This window comes from Colius striatus, chromosome 22 (assembly GCF_028858725.1).
Source record: "Colius striatus isolate bColStr4 chromosome 22, bColStr4.1.hap1, whole genome shotgun sequence".
In the NCBI taxonomy this organism is placed as follows: Eukaryota; Metazoa; Chordata; class Aves; order Coliiformes; family Coliidae; genus Colius; species Colius striatus.
The window spans coordinates 3,885,462-3,898,205 of record NC_084780.1 but is presented as its reverse complement, the minus strand read 5'-3'; positions in this window follow the sequence as shown (position 1 = coordinate 3,898,205).

Below are 12,744 nucleotides of genomic sequence, written 5' to 3'. Positions count from 1 at the left end.
GACAGAGGGATGGAGGGGATGGAAGGATGGAGGGATGAAGGGATGGAAGGATGGAGGAGATGAGGGGATGGAGGAGATGGACAGATGGATGGAGGGATGGAGGAGATGGATGGAGGGACGGAGGTACAGAGGGATGGAGGGGATGGAGGGATGGAAGGATGGAGGGACGGAAGGATGGAGGGACAGAAGTATGGAGGGATGGAAGGATAAAGGGACAGAGGGATGGAGGGGATGGAGGGATGGAAGGATGGAGGAGATGAGGGGATGGAGGAGATGGACAAATGGATGGAGGGACAGAGGTACAGAGGGATGGAGGGGATGAGGGGATGGAGGGATGGTGGGATAGAGGGATGAGGGGATGGAGGGATGGAAGAATGGAGGGGATGGAGGGACAGAGGGAAGAAGGGATGGAAGGATGGAGGGATGGGGAAGGGGGGATGGGGGATAGGGGGATGGTGGGGGTGGAGGGATGGAAGGATGGTGTGATGGAGGGGATGGGAGTTGGAAGGATGAGGGAATGGAAGAATGGAGGAATGGGGGGATGGTGGGGATGGAGGGATATGAACTGAGCAGCAGGTCATTGCTGCTCCTCACACAACCCCTTTGCTGTCACACCAGGGAAGTTTTTGGGGTGCTGCATTCCTCACCTCCTCCCCCTCCCTACCTGTGACATGCTCTCTGTGTCACTGCTGGCCTCATGCTCCCCACGGAAGGGCCTGGCCGGGAGCGCGGAGTGGCCGAGGCAGCCGGGACAGGCTGCGGGGCGGCGGCAGCGAGGCTGCAGCGGGGCTGAGCAGCCACAAGAGAGAGCCAGACCGTCAGCGGAGAAGCCGCTCGGGCTGCGGGGGGAGCCGCTCGGGCCGCGCTGCAGCCCCGGGGGTCGCCGCTGCCGGCTGCGGGATGCGCGATGCGGGATGCGGGATGCGGGATGCGGGATGAGGGATGCGGGATGAGGGATGCGGGATGCGCGATGCGCGATGCGGGATGCGGGATGCGGGATGCGGGATGCGCGATGCGGGATGAGGGATGAGGGATGCGCGAGGCGGGATGCGCGATGCGGGATGCGGGATGAGGGATGCGGGATGCGCGATGAGGGATGCGGGATGAGGGATGCGCGACTGCGGGATGAGGGATGAGGGATGCGCGACTGCGGGATGAGGGATGAGGGATGCGCGAGGCGGGATGCGGGACGCGGGATGCGGGATGGACCCCACACACAGCTCAGCTCCCCACGGAACCTGCTGCTCGGGTTTGCCGGGCCCCGGCAGCTCGTGGGATCGTTTCTGGTGGAAAAGAGCTTCAAGATCACGGAATCCACCCGTCCCTCGGCGCCTTATCCTGGGGCTGATGCCTTCTGCAAGCATCTCCTGCTCGTGCTCAGCCTGCTGCAGCATCCCCTGGCACCTCGCTGCTGCCTTTGGCCTCGAAGGAGGATTCAAACCAAAGGAGCTGGCAGACAGAGGTGCTGAGCAGCTGTTGCTCTCACAGTCTGTGTGCTCAGCACCTCGGACAGACCAGCTTGCTGAGCTTTTAATCTCCAGGTTCATCAAGTGTCAGTAAAAGCTGGGGAAGGGGAGAGCTCCTGGAAGAGGCTGGATGGGAAAGTGGGCTGGAGAGAGCAGAGGGGCTGCAGGCAGAGGCTGAGTGAGCTGGGGTGATGAGCCCTGTGTCCATCTGGGACAGGATCAAACCCTTCAGGAGCTGAGCCCTGGGTACCACGCTCTTGGGGAGGATGCAGCCACGTTGCTGCTCCATGTGAGAGGTGCTGGGGCTGGGTTTGGTTCTGCTGTTTGTCATCCTACTGGATTTGTCTGACAACAGAGATCTGTGCAGAGAGAGCTGTGACTTCTCCAGCACCATCTTTTAGGTATGGCTGTGCAGAAGTGCTGCCTGTCCCCTCCCAAGTGCTGTTGGCAAGTTGGTTCTTGAGAATCTTCTACAAAAAAAGTTATCTTGAGGAGGGGAAAAAGACTTTAACAGAAGCTGGACTTGATCCTGAAGCAAGAAGGAATGTGCATGAGCCAACCCAGCCCTCAACACCCCTGCAGTGAGCTGCTCACACAAGCAAGGCAGCTCTTCCCTGCAGTGGAGAGGCAGCAAGAGGAGTGGGAGATGGCTCAAGGGGCTTCCCCTGCTCCACTCCAGACCTTGGGCTCTCTGGGCCCAGGACACACCTCCATGGTTCCATGACATCCCTGGCATGGCACTGACTGGACCTGCAATCTGGAAGCCATCCCCTGTCTTGGTGCTGGGCTGGTGCTGAGTTTTGCTCTTCACCCTCATCTCCATTGCCTTTCTGGCTCTCACCAAGCTCCTTCTGAGTTTTGAGCACTTTGGCTGCTCCTGCTGCTCCTTCCCCACCTGAAACCCTCATCCTCTGCCCATGACATTGCAGGTGGTTGTTGTGGCAACAGTTGGGATGAGGTCAGGAGGAAGGGATGGCTTTTTTTAGGGGATAGGAGGTGGGGAATAGGCAGCACAGCCATCTTGGCTTCCAGAAACCAAAGCAGCTCTTTGCAAGCAAATCTTTGCATGTAATAAAGAGGGAAAGACAGGAAAACCTCTGTTGCCTGTCCAGAAGCTGCTTCCAAAAAGCAGGGGCTAGGCTGGTCCCAGGGTGAGCCCCTGGCTCAGAAGGGTTACTCCCGGGATGCATTTGGCCTGGTGTTTTTCCATCAGCAGCTTTTTAAAGCAAAGGGGCTGGGAAGCCCTTTGGTCTGTGCATGGAGCCCTTGCAGAGAGTTTCATGGCTGTTGGGATTCCTGGTGCTTTGGCAGGAGTGGCTGTGTGCTGGAAACCAAGGGGCCAGGAGAGCTGGGGCTGAAGGGCAGTGGCTTGCTGGTTGTGAAGAGGGAAGAAGGGAAGAGAGAAATGAGGTACAGGTAGAAAGTCAATCCCTAGAATCATGGAATCATAGAACAGTGGGGATGGGAAGGGCCCTGCAGAGCTGCCCCAGCCCCAGCCCCTGCTCCAGCAGGTTCCCCTGGCTCAGGGGGCACAGGAACCCAGGTGGGGTTGGAAACCTCCTGAGAAGGAGCCTCCACACTCTCCCTGGGCAGCCTGGGCCAGGGCTCCCTCCCCTCAGCACCAAAGGACTTGCTCCTTGTGTTGAGTGGAACCAGCTTTTGTCCATTACCCCTTAAAAGTGCTTGGCAACGTGCTTTCCCAAGGATGCTCTGCCTGGCAGCCACCCTGCACCCTGGTGCTGGGATTTCCTTCTCATCTGGGAGTCAGGGACCTTGGGGATTTGGGATTCTTCATCCTGAGCCCCTTCAGGGTCCTGCTGTGGGTTCGTCCATCTCCCAGGCTGCTGTGGAATCCTTTTACCTCTTCCCCCCCCTCCTCACTCCCAAGCTGGTTTAATCAGCTCCTAGTTTTCATTTCATGCCTTTCTCTCTCTCCTCTTTTCGAGGGGGCAGTGAAATTTATACAATATTTAAGCAGCATAGTGGAGTCCTGGAAGATATTATTAATGTAAAAGGGACAGGCTGGAAATGCACTTGAACCTGGTTACAATTAGAGGGTGATTTTTCTAAAGGTCAATGAATTCAGATAATATCCACAGGGGGGAAAAGAAATTTAATACCTTTTTAGTGAATTAATTAATTATAATATTATATCAGCTTGGGGTTCTTTTCCAGAGTGATTAAGGGAACGATCTGTCTTCAGAGAGGCTGGGGGAAGGCAGCGAGCGAAAGAGACTGACAGAGGGAAGGGAGAGAGGGGGGAGAGGGTTTAATGGGAGAATAATGGAGCCTTTTCTTTCCTTTGAAAACTTTACTGTATTTCCAAGGCACATGATCCCTCCCTGCCAGGTCCCTGCAGTCTCTCCAAAGGCCGGTGGAGGGATTATTCTGCCCTTCCACCTTTCTAAAGAGGCTTTGGATGCTTCAGCATCTGGAATGCTGGACACAGCCAGACCCTCTGAGGCATCCCCATCCCTTGTGCAATCAGCAGGGTGTCCCAGGGCTGGTAAAGGTGTTCTCAAGGTCTGTTTGTAGGGACAAGGGGTGCTGTGGCCTCAGAGCTGAGTAGCTCCCAGCCCACGGAGCCCCACGGCCTCAGCTCTCAGTGGTGTTGGTTTATCTGCAGCTCGAGCTGAGGCTGGAATTTACACTCTCTGCTAATCCAGCTAGCCCCAGAAATTAATTACACTCTTGTACATTAAAAATGAACATAACCTTTCTGGTTCTATGTTCTTATAGCACAGGAGTGGGCCAGAGTCCCTCAGCAGCCTGTCATTGGAGCTGCTTTTCTTCCCATTCTTCCCCCCCCAAAACTCCACCTTGCCCCTGTTTTTTTTTCAAGATGTGGACATTTGAACTCATTCATCATGGAGCTGGTAAAGTTTAAGAGGTTTGTAATTGTATTTGCTCCAGGCAGTGGAAGTGAGATGAGAAAGTGTCTCACCTTCCTTGGGAAGGTTTAAGCAAGAGGGGTGCCCGTGGTGATTCTCACAGGAGCATCTTTGGGCATGGGGAGGGTTCCCAAAACCCAGCAGGGAGCTCATCAGGGTTTGGCTGCAGGAGAGATGGGCTGAAAGGTCTGTTGCAGAAGTTGCTCTACAATCTCCTGTGTGCTCCATGCAGATGTGGTTCCAACAGCTCCTTGTCCTCTAGGACAAAAACAAGCCTTTTTGGGGTGAGGTTGTTGCACATTTCCACTGTTCTGCTGAGCCACTGGCTGCGAACATCCTGGCCCAGCAGGTTCAAGATCTGAAGCTGGGCAGCTGAGGAGTGATTTAGGCTCCAGGGACTGAGCTGAGCCCTGTGGATTGAGCACTTTCACCTCTCCTATTGCTGCTTGGCTGCTGAATGTCTGGAGTGATGGAAATGGGATTGAGGCAGTTTCTATCTACCACTAATGTGCTGCATCACAGGCATGAAGAGCATCCTCACACAGGGAATTACACTCTGCTGCTGCAGCATCACTTCCCTGGGCTTCTGTCCCTTCAGTCCCTGCTCCCTATCCCAGGAGCCAGGACTGGATGGCTCTTCTGGGGTGGTGGTGGAGATCTCCCAGCAGAACCTGGCCAGTGCCCAGCCCTGGGTGATGCTGCAGTCAGGACCATCCCCTGGGGAAGGGGACTCAGAAGAACAAAGCTGTGACACTGGTCTATGCTGATGACTCAAAACTCAGGCTCTGCTGTAGCTGTGCCCTGGCAGGACCCAGCACTGCCCCTGCACTGCCCCTCTTCCCAGGGAAGCCTTCATCCCTCACCAGATCCCCTCCTCCCCCATTGCCTCCAACGGGGCTGAGTACTTACCAGACCTTTGGGCAAGTCTTTTCCCTCCTTCCCCATCTCTACTCCTTAAACCCCCAGCATCTTTGATCAAACCAACCCTTTCATTTCCCTTTCCCCCCCCTTTCTTTCCACCACCACCTCCCTCCCACCACCTCCCTCCCACCACCTCCCTCAGCCAGCCAGCGACTTGCTGGGAGAGCAGAGCCAGCTCAGCTCCCATTGTGCTATCTTTGGGCCCTAAATTAAAATTTATGACATCTTGAAATGAGCAGTGAGGGTAATTTTGCTTCTGAGTGAAGATGCTAATGAGTCCCCTTAATGGCGTGAATAAGGAGTTGACGGGTCGTGTGTCACTTTGCACAGCCCTGTGCTGGTGGTGTAATGGCCACAGTAAGTGTCTGTAATTATACCCTGTCTCACTGTATTTTGGCAGCCATGGTGGGAGAGCAGGAGGCTCAGCCACGTAGCAGGCAGGGGGGAGGGAGAAGGGAAAGTAGGGAGAGAAAAGAGTGAGGGGGGGGGAATATTATAGAATAGAATCATGGGGTGATGGGGGGTTGGGAAGGACCTTTAGAGATCATCCAGTGCAACCCCCTGCCAAAGCAGGTCCCACCTAGGTCAGGTCACATAGGAACGTGTCCAGGTGGGTTTGAAGCCATCCAAGAAGGAGCCTCCACACCCTCCCTGGGCAGCCTGGGCCAGGGCTCCCTCACTCCAACACTGACACAGTTTGTCCTTGTGTTTCAATGGAACTGTTTGTGTTGCAGCTTCATCCCATCACCCCTTGTCCTGGCACTGGATACCACAGAAACAAGTGCTGCCCCAACCTCCTGACACCCACCCTTTAGATACTTCTAAATATGAACAAGGTCCCCCCTCAGCCTTCTCTTCTCCAGGCTGAACAGCCCCAGGTCCCACAGCCTTTCCTCACAAGGAAGATGCTCCATCCCCTCAGCATCTTGGTGGCCCTGCACTGGCCTCTCTCCAGCAGTTCCCTGTCCCTCTGCAGCTGGGGAGCCCAGAACTGGCCCCAGGACTCCAGATGAGGCCTCAGCAGCTATGGCAGAGCAGAGGGGGAGCAGAACCTCCCTGGCCCTGTGCCCACACTCTCTTGCTGCCCCCAGACTGCCATTGGCCTTGCCCACGAGGCCACGTTGCTGCTCATGGGCAGTTTATTCTCAGCCAGCACTGCCAGGTCTCTCTCCTGGAGCTGCTCTCCAGCAGGTCACCCCCAGCCTGTGCTGGTGCAGGGGGTTGTTCCTCCCCAGCTGCAGGACTCTGCCCTTGCCCTTGTTGAACCTCAGCAGGTTCCTCTGTGCCCAACTCTCCAGCTGGTTGAGATCCCAGTGAATGGCAGCACAGCCTCTGGATAATAATCCCAGCACCTCCTGTTCTTCCTCTGTGCACCCCAGACTCCTCACCCCTGTGGCTGTGAAGCTCAGAGGGATGAGGAGTCTGAGCCTAGAGCTTTGCTGGGCTCAGCTCTGTTGGCTGTGGCTGCTTTGAGGATGAGCTGCTCTGGCTCCTTTCCTGCCCTTTAAAACAAGGTGATAAATCCACACCAACCCCCTCTGCTACATCAGAGCTGGGGCTGTGTGCCCAGGGTGGGATGGCAAAGACCTGTTGGAGCTGAGTGCATGGGACAGCCCTGCTCAGAGCCATGGGATGATACAGAGTCTGTCCTCACCAGCTCCCAAAATGCAGAGTCCCAGCTCTCTCTGTGGAGCTGTTGGGGTTCCCTTCCCACAGCTGGCACTGAGAGCCCCTCAGCTATTTGATGCTGTCCTGGTCTCTGCCTCCTTTCCTGCTGACTTCTTCTGTAGGGTTACCCCAGGGGCTTGTCCCAAACTCATTTCAGTCCCTCCAGGGCTTTTTTTCCACCATTCAACCTGGTGCTGAAAGCTTCCCACGGTGACACAATTAGTGTAGAGGCAAGAAATCAGCCCCTGTTCCTCTCCAGGGTGTAAAACCACCCTCTCTCACCTGCACAGGAGCTGAACCCTGAAGAGCAGCTCCTGTTTTGAGGGGTCATTTTGCAGCCAAGCTCATAGAATCACCATGGTTGGAAAAAGACCTTTAAGATCATTGAGTCCAACCAGAGCTCTGTGCACATCCATTTTGGTCTTGGGCTTGGTCCTGAGCAAGCTTGTGCTCATCTGCAGAGCTTCTGAGGCCTGGGTTCTGCTTCAAAAAGCTCAACCCATCTTTCTGAAGGTTTTTTGCTGCCCAAGGAGTTTGTTCTGTGGACCATCACTCTCCCAAGACTCTTTGAGACCATTAAAGCTTCCAATCTGTGCTTGAGTTGGTTGTTTCCTGGCAATACCTGCTCAGCAAGAAGTGGGATGGAGGGTGAAGATGCCAAAACCATGTCCATTGGGTGAGCTGCAGGAAAAGGCTCCTGCTTGGCTGCTCTCAGGGACTGGTCAGTGCTTGGTGCAACAGCCTGGTCCCTGCCTGAGCCAGGCACATGTTCCCACAGGGGATAAAATGACCAGGGAAGACCAAAACCATGCAGCAAGCAGCTTCCTGAGCCAGCCAGGCTTGTCATTTGCTGGTACAAAGTGTGTGGCTTTGGAAGAGTCTGTGAGCCCTGGAGGCGAGAGGAGGTGTGCTCAGGGAGGGGATTTGCACCTGGGAACATGCCCCAGGGGTTTGCTGGGGAGAAGGTGACAGCTCCTGTGCCTGGCATGGGATGGCTCCCAGGGATGTGAGTTTGGGAAGCTCTTTCCCCTCCCAGCTGCTGTCACAGCACACACCTTTGAGTTGAAAACCAGCAAGCACTCAGCTCTTTCCCTTCTGTCTCTGGGCTTGGGAGGCTCCAAGCTGCTTTCAGAAGGGTGATTTACAAACTGCAGAGAGTTTCCCTGGTTTGTTTGTCTAAGTGGGGTCTTGTTTATGTGTCTCTTGAAGCCTTGAGAACCCTCAATATATTTCTTCCTTTCCTCCTGTCTCAGCCCACACCCTTCCTGACAGGAGGAATTCCTGGGCCACCCTGGGCACTGTGGACAGGAGCTGAGGGCACCAGGAGCAGCTGTGGGACCCCTCAGTGGGGTCAGGCCCAGCCCCAATGTGGCTTTTCTCTGTGCTGTAGAGATGCTGCTGGTATGGCTGTTGCAGTGTCATTCACTCATCCTCCCCATCCTTCACATCTCCTCCTTGCTCTGCCATCATCAGCCACTGCCTTTGGTTCCTGGGGCTTCTGGGGACTCAGAGCACTGGCAGGGGCTGCCCAGAGGGGCTGTGGAGGCTCCTTCTCTGGGGACATCCCAAACCCAGCTGGGTGAGTCCCTGTGTGCCCTGCTCTAGGTGGTGCTGCTGTGGCAGGGGGGTTGCACTGGATGAGCTTTGGAGCTCCCTTCCAGCCCTTGAGACTCTGTGACTCTGTGAAAGAGGCAGCTCTGGGCACAGCCCCATTGAGCAGCACAACCAGCACAGCCAGCACTGCTCCAGGGTGTCCTTGTGGCAATGCACAGTGTGGTACAGCTGCTGCTTTCCATTCTGGAAGGATGCAGCTTTATCTCCAGGCACTGATGTGCCCACAGACAAGGGTTTGTTGTCTTTGGAGGTAGCAGGGATGATGGTGAGAATAAAAGCATTGGAGTGCACAAAATACAGCCACAGTGGATGCTGCATGCTTGCTCTTAAAAGAGCCTGGGAGCTGCTCAGAGGGGAAGAAGCTGCCTGTGCATGAGCAACACAGGGTTGCTCACATCTGCTTGGTGGTGGCTGATGCTGAGGAAAAGCCCCATTGGCCTCGTGCTCCCTGCAGTGGCTGTTCCACAGGGACCTGTGGCATTGTTTTAAAGGACAATATCAATAAACAGGAGAGAGAGAGCTGTTGCAGGCTCTGAGGAGGGCTGGCACAGGCTCTCCCCACGTCAGGGAGATCATGACCATTGAAATATTGAAGCACTTGCATATAAACTGTGCTTTCAAGTATTTTTGACAAGGGTACTAATTAAATCTTAATTGACACTGCACTAATTAGCTTCTTAATTACATGGAACCACATAATTAGCAGCACACTCTGTGCTAATTGTTAATTAGGAAAACCAGGCTTCCCCCTATCACACCCCCCCCCCCCCCCCCCCCCCATCCCTCCCCTCTTGTTGTGGCTTTTAACTAAAGAGCCTCTGGTGGGAGGAGGAGGAAGAAGAGAGGGGAGGCAGAGCTGGGAAGTCTGGCCTAGGAGGGTGGTTGTATTCCTAGTGCATTGCCCTGGGATGGTGAGTGTCTCCAGCTGGGGTTTGGGCAGGGGTGCAGCATGCCTGTGGGGGTGTGAGGTGCTGCTGGGGTGAGTGGGGGAGGGCTCATGGGTGTTGATGTTGTTACTGATGATGTGTTGGTGATGCAGCACAACTTCCCACCTGGAGATTTCCCTTCTAAGCTATGCACTGGTCTCTTTTTCTGCAGCTCCATCCAGGATGAGTAGCTGTGGCACTGGGCAGCTCCTGAGGGTGCTGGACCCTGGGCCAGCTGAGTGCACTGTGTTGCTGTGGCCCTTGGCCCTCCTGGCACACTGCTGCTCACTGTGGGGTTTCATCTCTGCACTATGGCCAAGTGCTTCATGTTTCCAAGGAGTTGGGGTTTTTTCCCTTCTGATGAGTCTGTCCATGTGCTCCCTCTATTTTCTGTTTTCTCTGGTTTTCCTGCCCTGCTTCATCTCTCCTGCCAGACAGCAGGCAGAGGGAGCATCTCACTGCTGAGGCACCAAAGCTTCCCCTTCCCTTCAAAGCCACCTCAGGGTTTCACTTGCCTACTTGCTTTACAGGGGTGAAGGCCCCAAAAGGGGCTGGGTGCCTGTGGCCACCTCCATGGCTTGGGTCTCCCAGGGTGGGTTTTCATAGCTCATCCCTCTGTGTCTTCAATTTGCAGCACAGGGCCCAGAGCTTGTGGGTCAGTAGGGTTCTGTGCTGGGGTTAGCTTGGCACTGTATGTGAGCTCAATACCTGCTTTGGGAAGAGGAATTGCTCTGCATCTGCCTGTGCTACTGCTGTGTGGGACCAGGGCTGCTCCATCCCAACCCCTGCACCCTGCTCTGCACCAATGCCTGCTCCCCAAAACCCCTCTGATCCCACTGGGGACCATGTGGCAATGCACATACCCCAGCATGCTGTGCCCAGCATCCACCCCCTCTCTGCATCTCTTAGCCCCAAAAGCTGCTCTAGCAGCTGCCTCACCATCCTGACCAGCCCAGAAGCACCCAACCTTGCAGTGGGATCAAAGGCCAAAACCCCAAGGCTGCAGTTTTGCAGATCTTTCCCCTTTTTTATACCTTTTAATAGTGCAGCTTTCCAGGAAATCTAAAGAAATGACCTAAGAAGCTGCTGTGGAGTTTGTCTTACTCAAGAGCCCAAAGGAGTGGGAAGTGGTGCAGGTGGGAGACTGCAGCCCTCTGTTTGTGAGGCAAGAGGTGAAGGGGAAAAGGAAAATGTCCCTATTTCCAGCAGGGAGAAAAGAGGAGGAAAAGAGAAGGTGTGGGGGGGGGAAATGGAGAGGTAAGAAAATTGTTCTCATTTGACAAATCTTTCTAATTAGGGGCCAATTATGTCCTCAGATTCCTAATTGGGATTCCAGCAGGTTTTCAGGCTTGTAGGGTAATTACAGGCTCGTAATTCTATTAAGATGGAAATTTGGGAGAAATACCTTATCATAACATTTAGATTTTGCCATCTGTGTTGACAGGCTGCAGCTCAGGTGGGAAGGGGCTGCTCGTGCTCCCACGCCTGGAGCCTGATCCTCAGAGGCTCCTGAGGATGAAACGAGGGGCAGAGGGGTCTGAGCATCACTGTGGGCCGTGGGGACTTGTTGAGGTGCTGGGAGGGGGAGTTTAAGTGGTGGTCCCTGGAGTTGTGCTGGGATGGAGGAGCTGGATGCTCTGAGGTTCATCCCTGTCCCATCCTCTCTAAGCACTGCCACGGTGTTTCGAACCAGAAATAGCCACAGCAACTGCTCTCTGTCTTCCTCCCAACCTAGAGGAAGAAAAAGCTCCTTTAGATTCCAGACAGCTCTGGTTTTCACTAGCACCAACCTTCATCCAGGTGCAGAAAAGGGGAAGAAATAGGTGCAGAATCCTTTTTGCAGCACCCAAGGAAGAATAAAGCTGCTCAGAGCATCTGTGCACTGCAGGGGATGAGCTGGGCAGGAGATGGCAGGGACATGCTGGGGGGTGATGTGACCAGCTTCTGAAAGTTCTGCTTTTGGTTTGGCAGCCAAAATTAGGAGAGAGGGGAGGAAACAAACCCTGGCCTTTGGGGAGAAGGCTGTGGTGCTGTCAGGACACTGCTGAACCCCAGTTGAAGTGTTTTGTGCTGTTGGTTAGCGAAGAGCAGGGTGAGCTTTGCAGCCCCTTCCCCTCCCCACACAGGTTTATTTTCCTTCATGTGGAGGAAAAAACCACATGATTTCAATAACTCCAGTTTCCTTGTTCTCTTTTCCCTGTTGCAGAAGCTGTTTGCTGTGCCTAAGCTTGAGAAATGGCTGGAGTTAAAGCAGGAGCACCCTCAGTACAGAGGTTAACGACCAGGAGGGGTCCAGCTGCCTGGGTGCAGGATGCTGATGCTCTGAGTAGAGCACCTATATCCCAACAGAGACTGATGCTCACAACAGAAACATGTGCCTGGAGCTCCCAGGGACCTCATGAACAACCCCAAATCCCAGCAAATCCTGCTTGGATGCAGCTTCTCCTCTTCTCCCCAAACCTGGCTGTGTGGTGGCTGTGGTTGAGCTTTCCCTACGCCTGGGATGAGCTGCTGGGACACTTCTGTCCCCATCCCCACTTCAGCCCCATCCATCCCCTACAAAGGATGCTGTAATTTGGGGTTCCCTGCATGGCTAATGCTCATCTTTTTTCCCTCTTGGCTGATGAAACCAGCTGTAGGTAATTACTTTAATCTGCATTACTGGGTGGGAATGTGGCTGCTTCCAGATCTGCAGATTTATAACAAGGCTAAAAAAAGCAAAAGGAGAGGGGAGGGGGGGAAAAAGGGGAAGAAGAGAACCCTCCTCTCTGTAAGAGTCTTGCTGCCTTTGATCTTTTGTGTGAGGCCTCTTATCAGGAGGAGAGTAGGTTTACATGCTGGAAGATAGGGGAATAATATTCCACGGAGATAAGCTGCAGCCCCAGCTCTCCTTTGTGTGGCAAATTTGATAGTACTGGGAAAATGTTTACTGGGAGACTTTGGGAGAGAATGAGTCCCCAGCACAGCTGAGGGGAGGGGGGAGGAAATAATTGCTTTGCATGATAATTAAAGGGTGGTGGGCTCAGCCCCAGGATGGGCTGGAAAGTGTGTGTTTGCCTGGGAGTCCCTTGGCTTTCCCAGCATGGGCCATTGTGGGGTGGCAGATGTGACTTGTTATTGTCTCCTGGGGACACAGCCAAAACCTGCTTATGAATGGCCTGAGGTATTGGATGTGAAAGCATTGGGTTGCATCCATGAGCTGAGGCCACACCTCAAATGTCATGTTCAGGTTTGGGCATCTCACTGCAAGAAGGACAC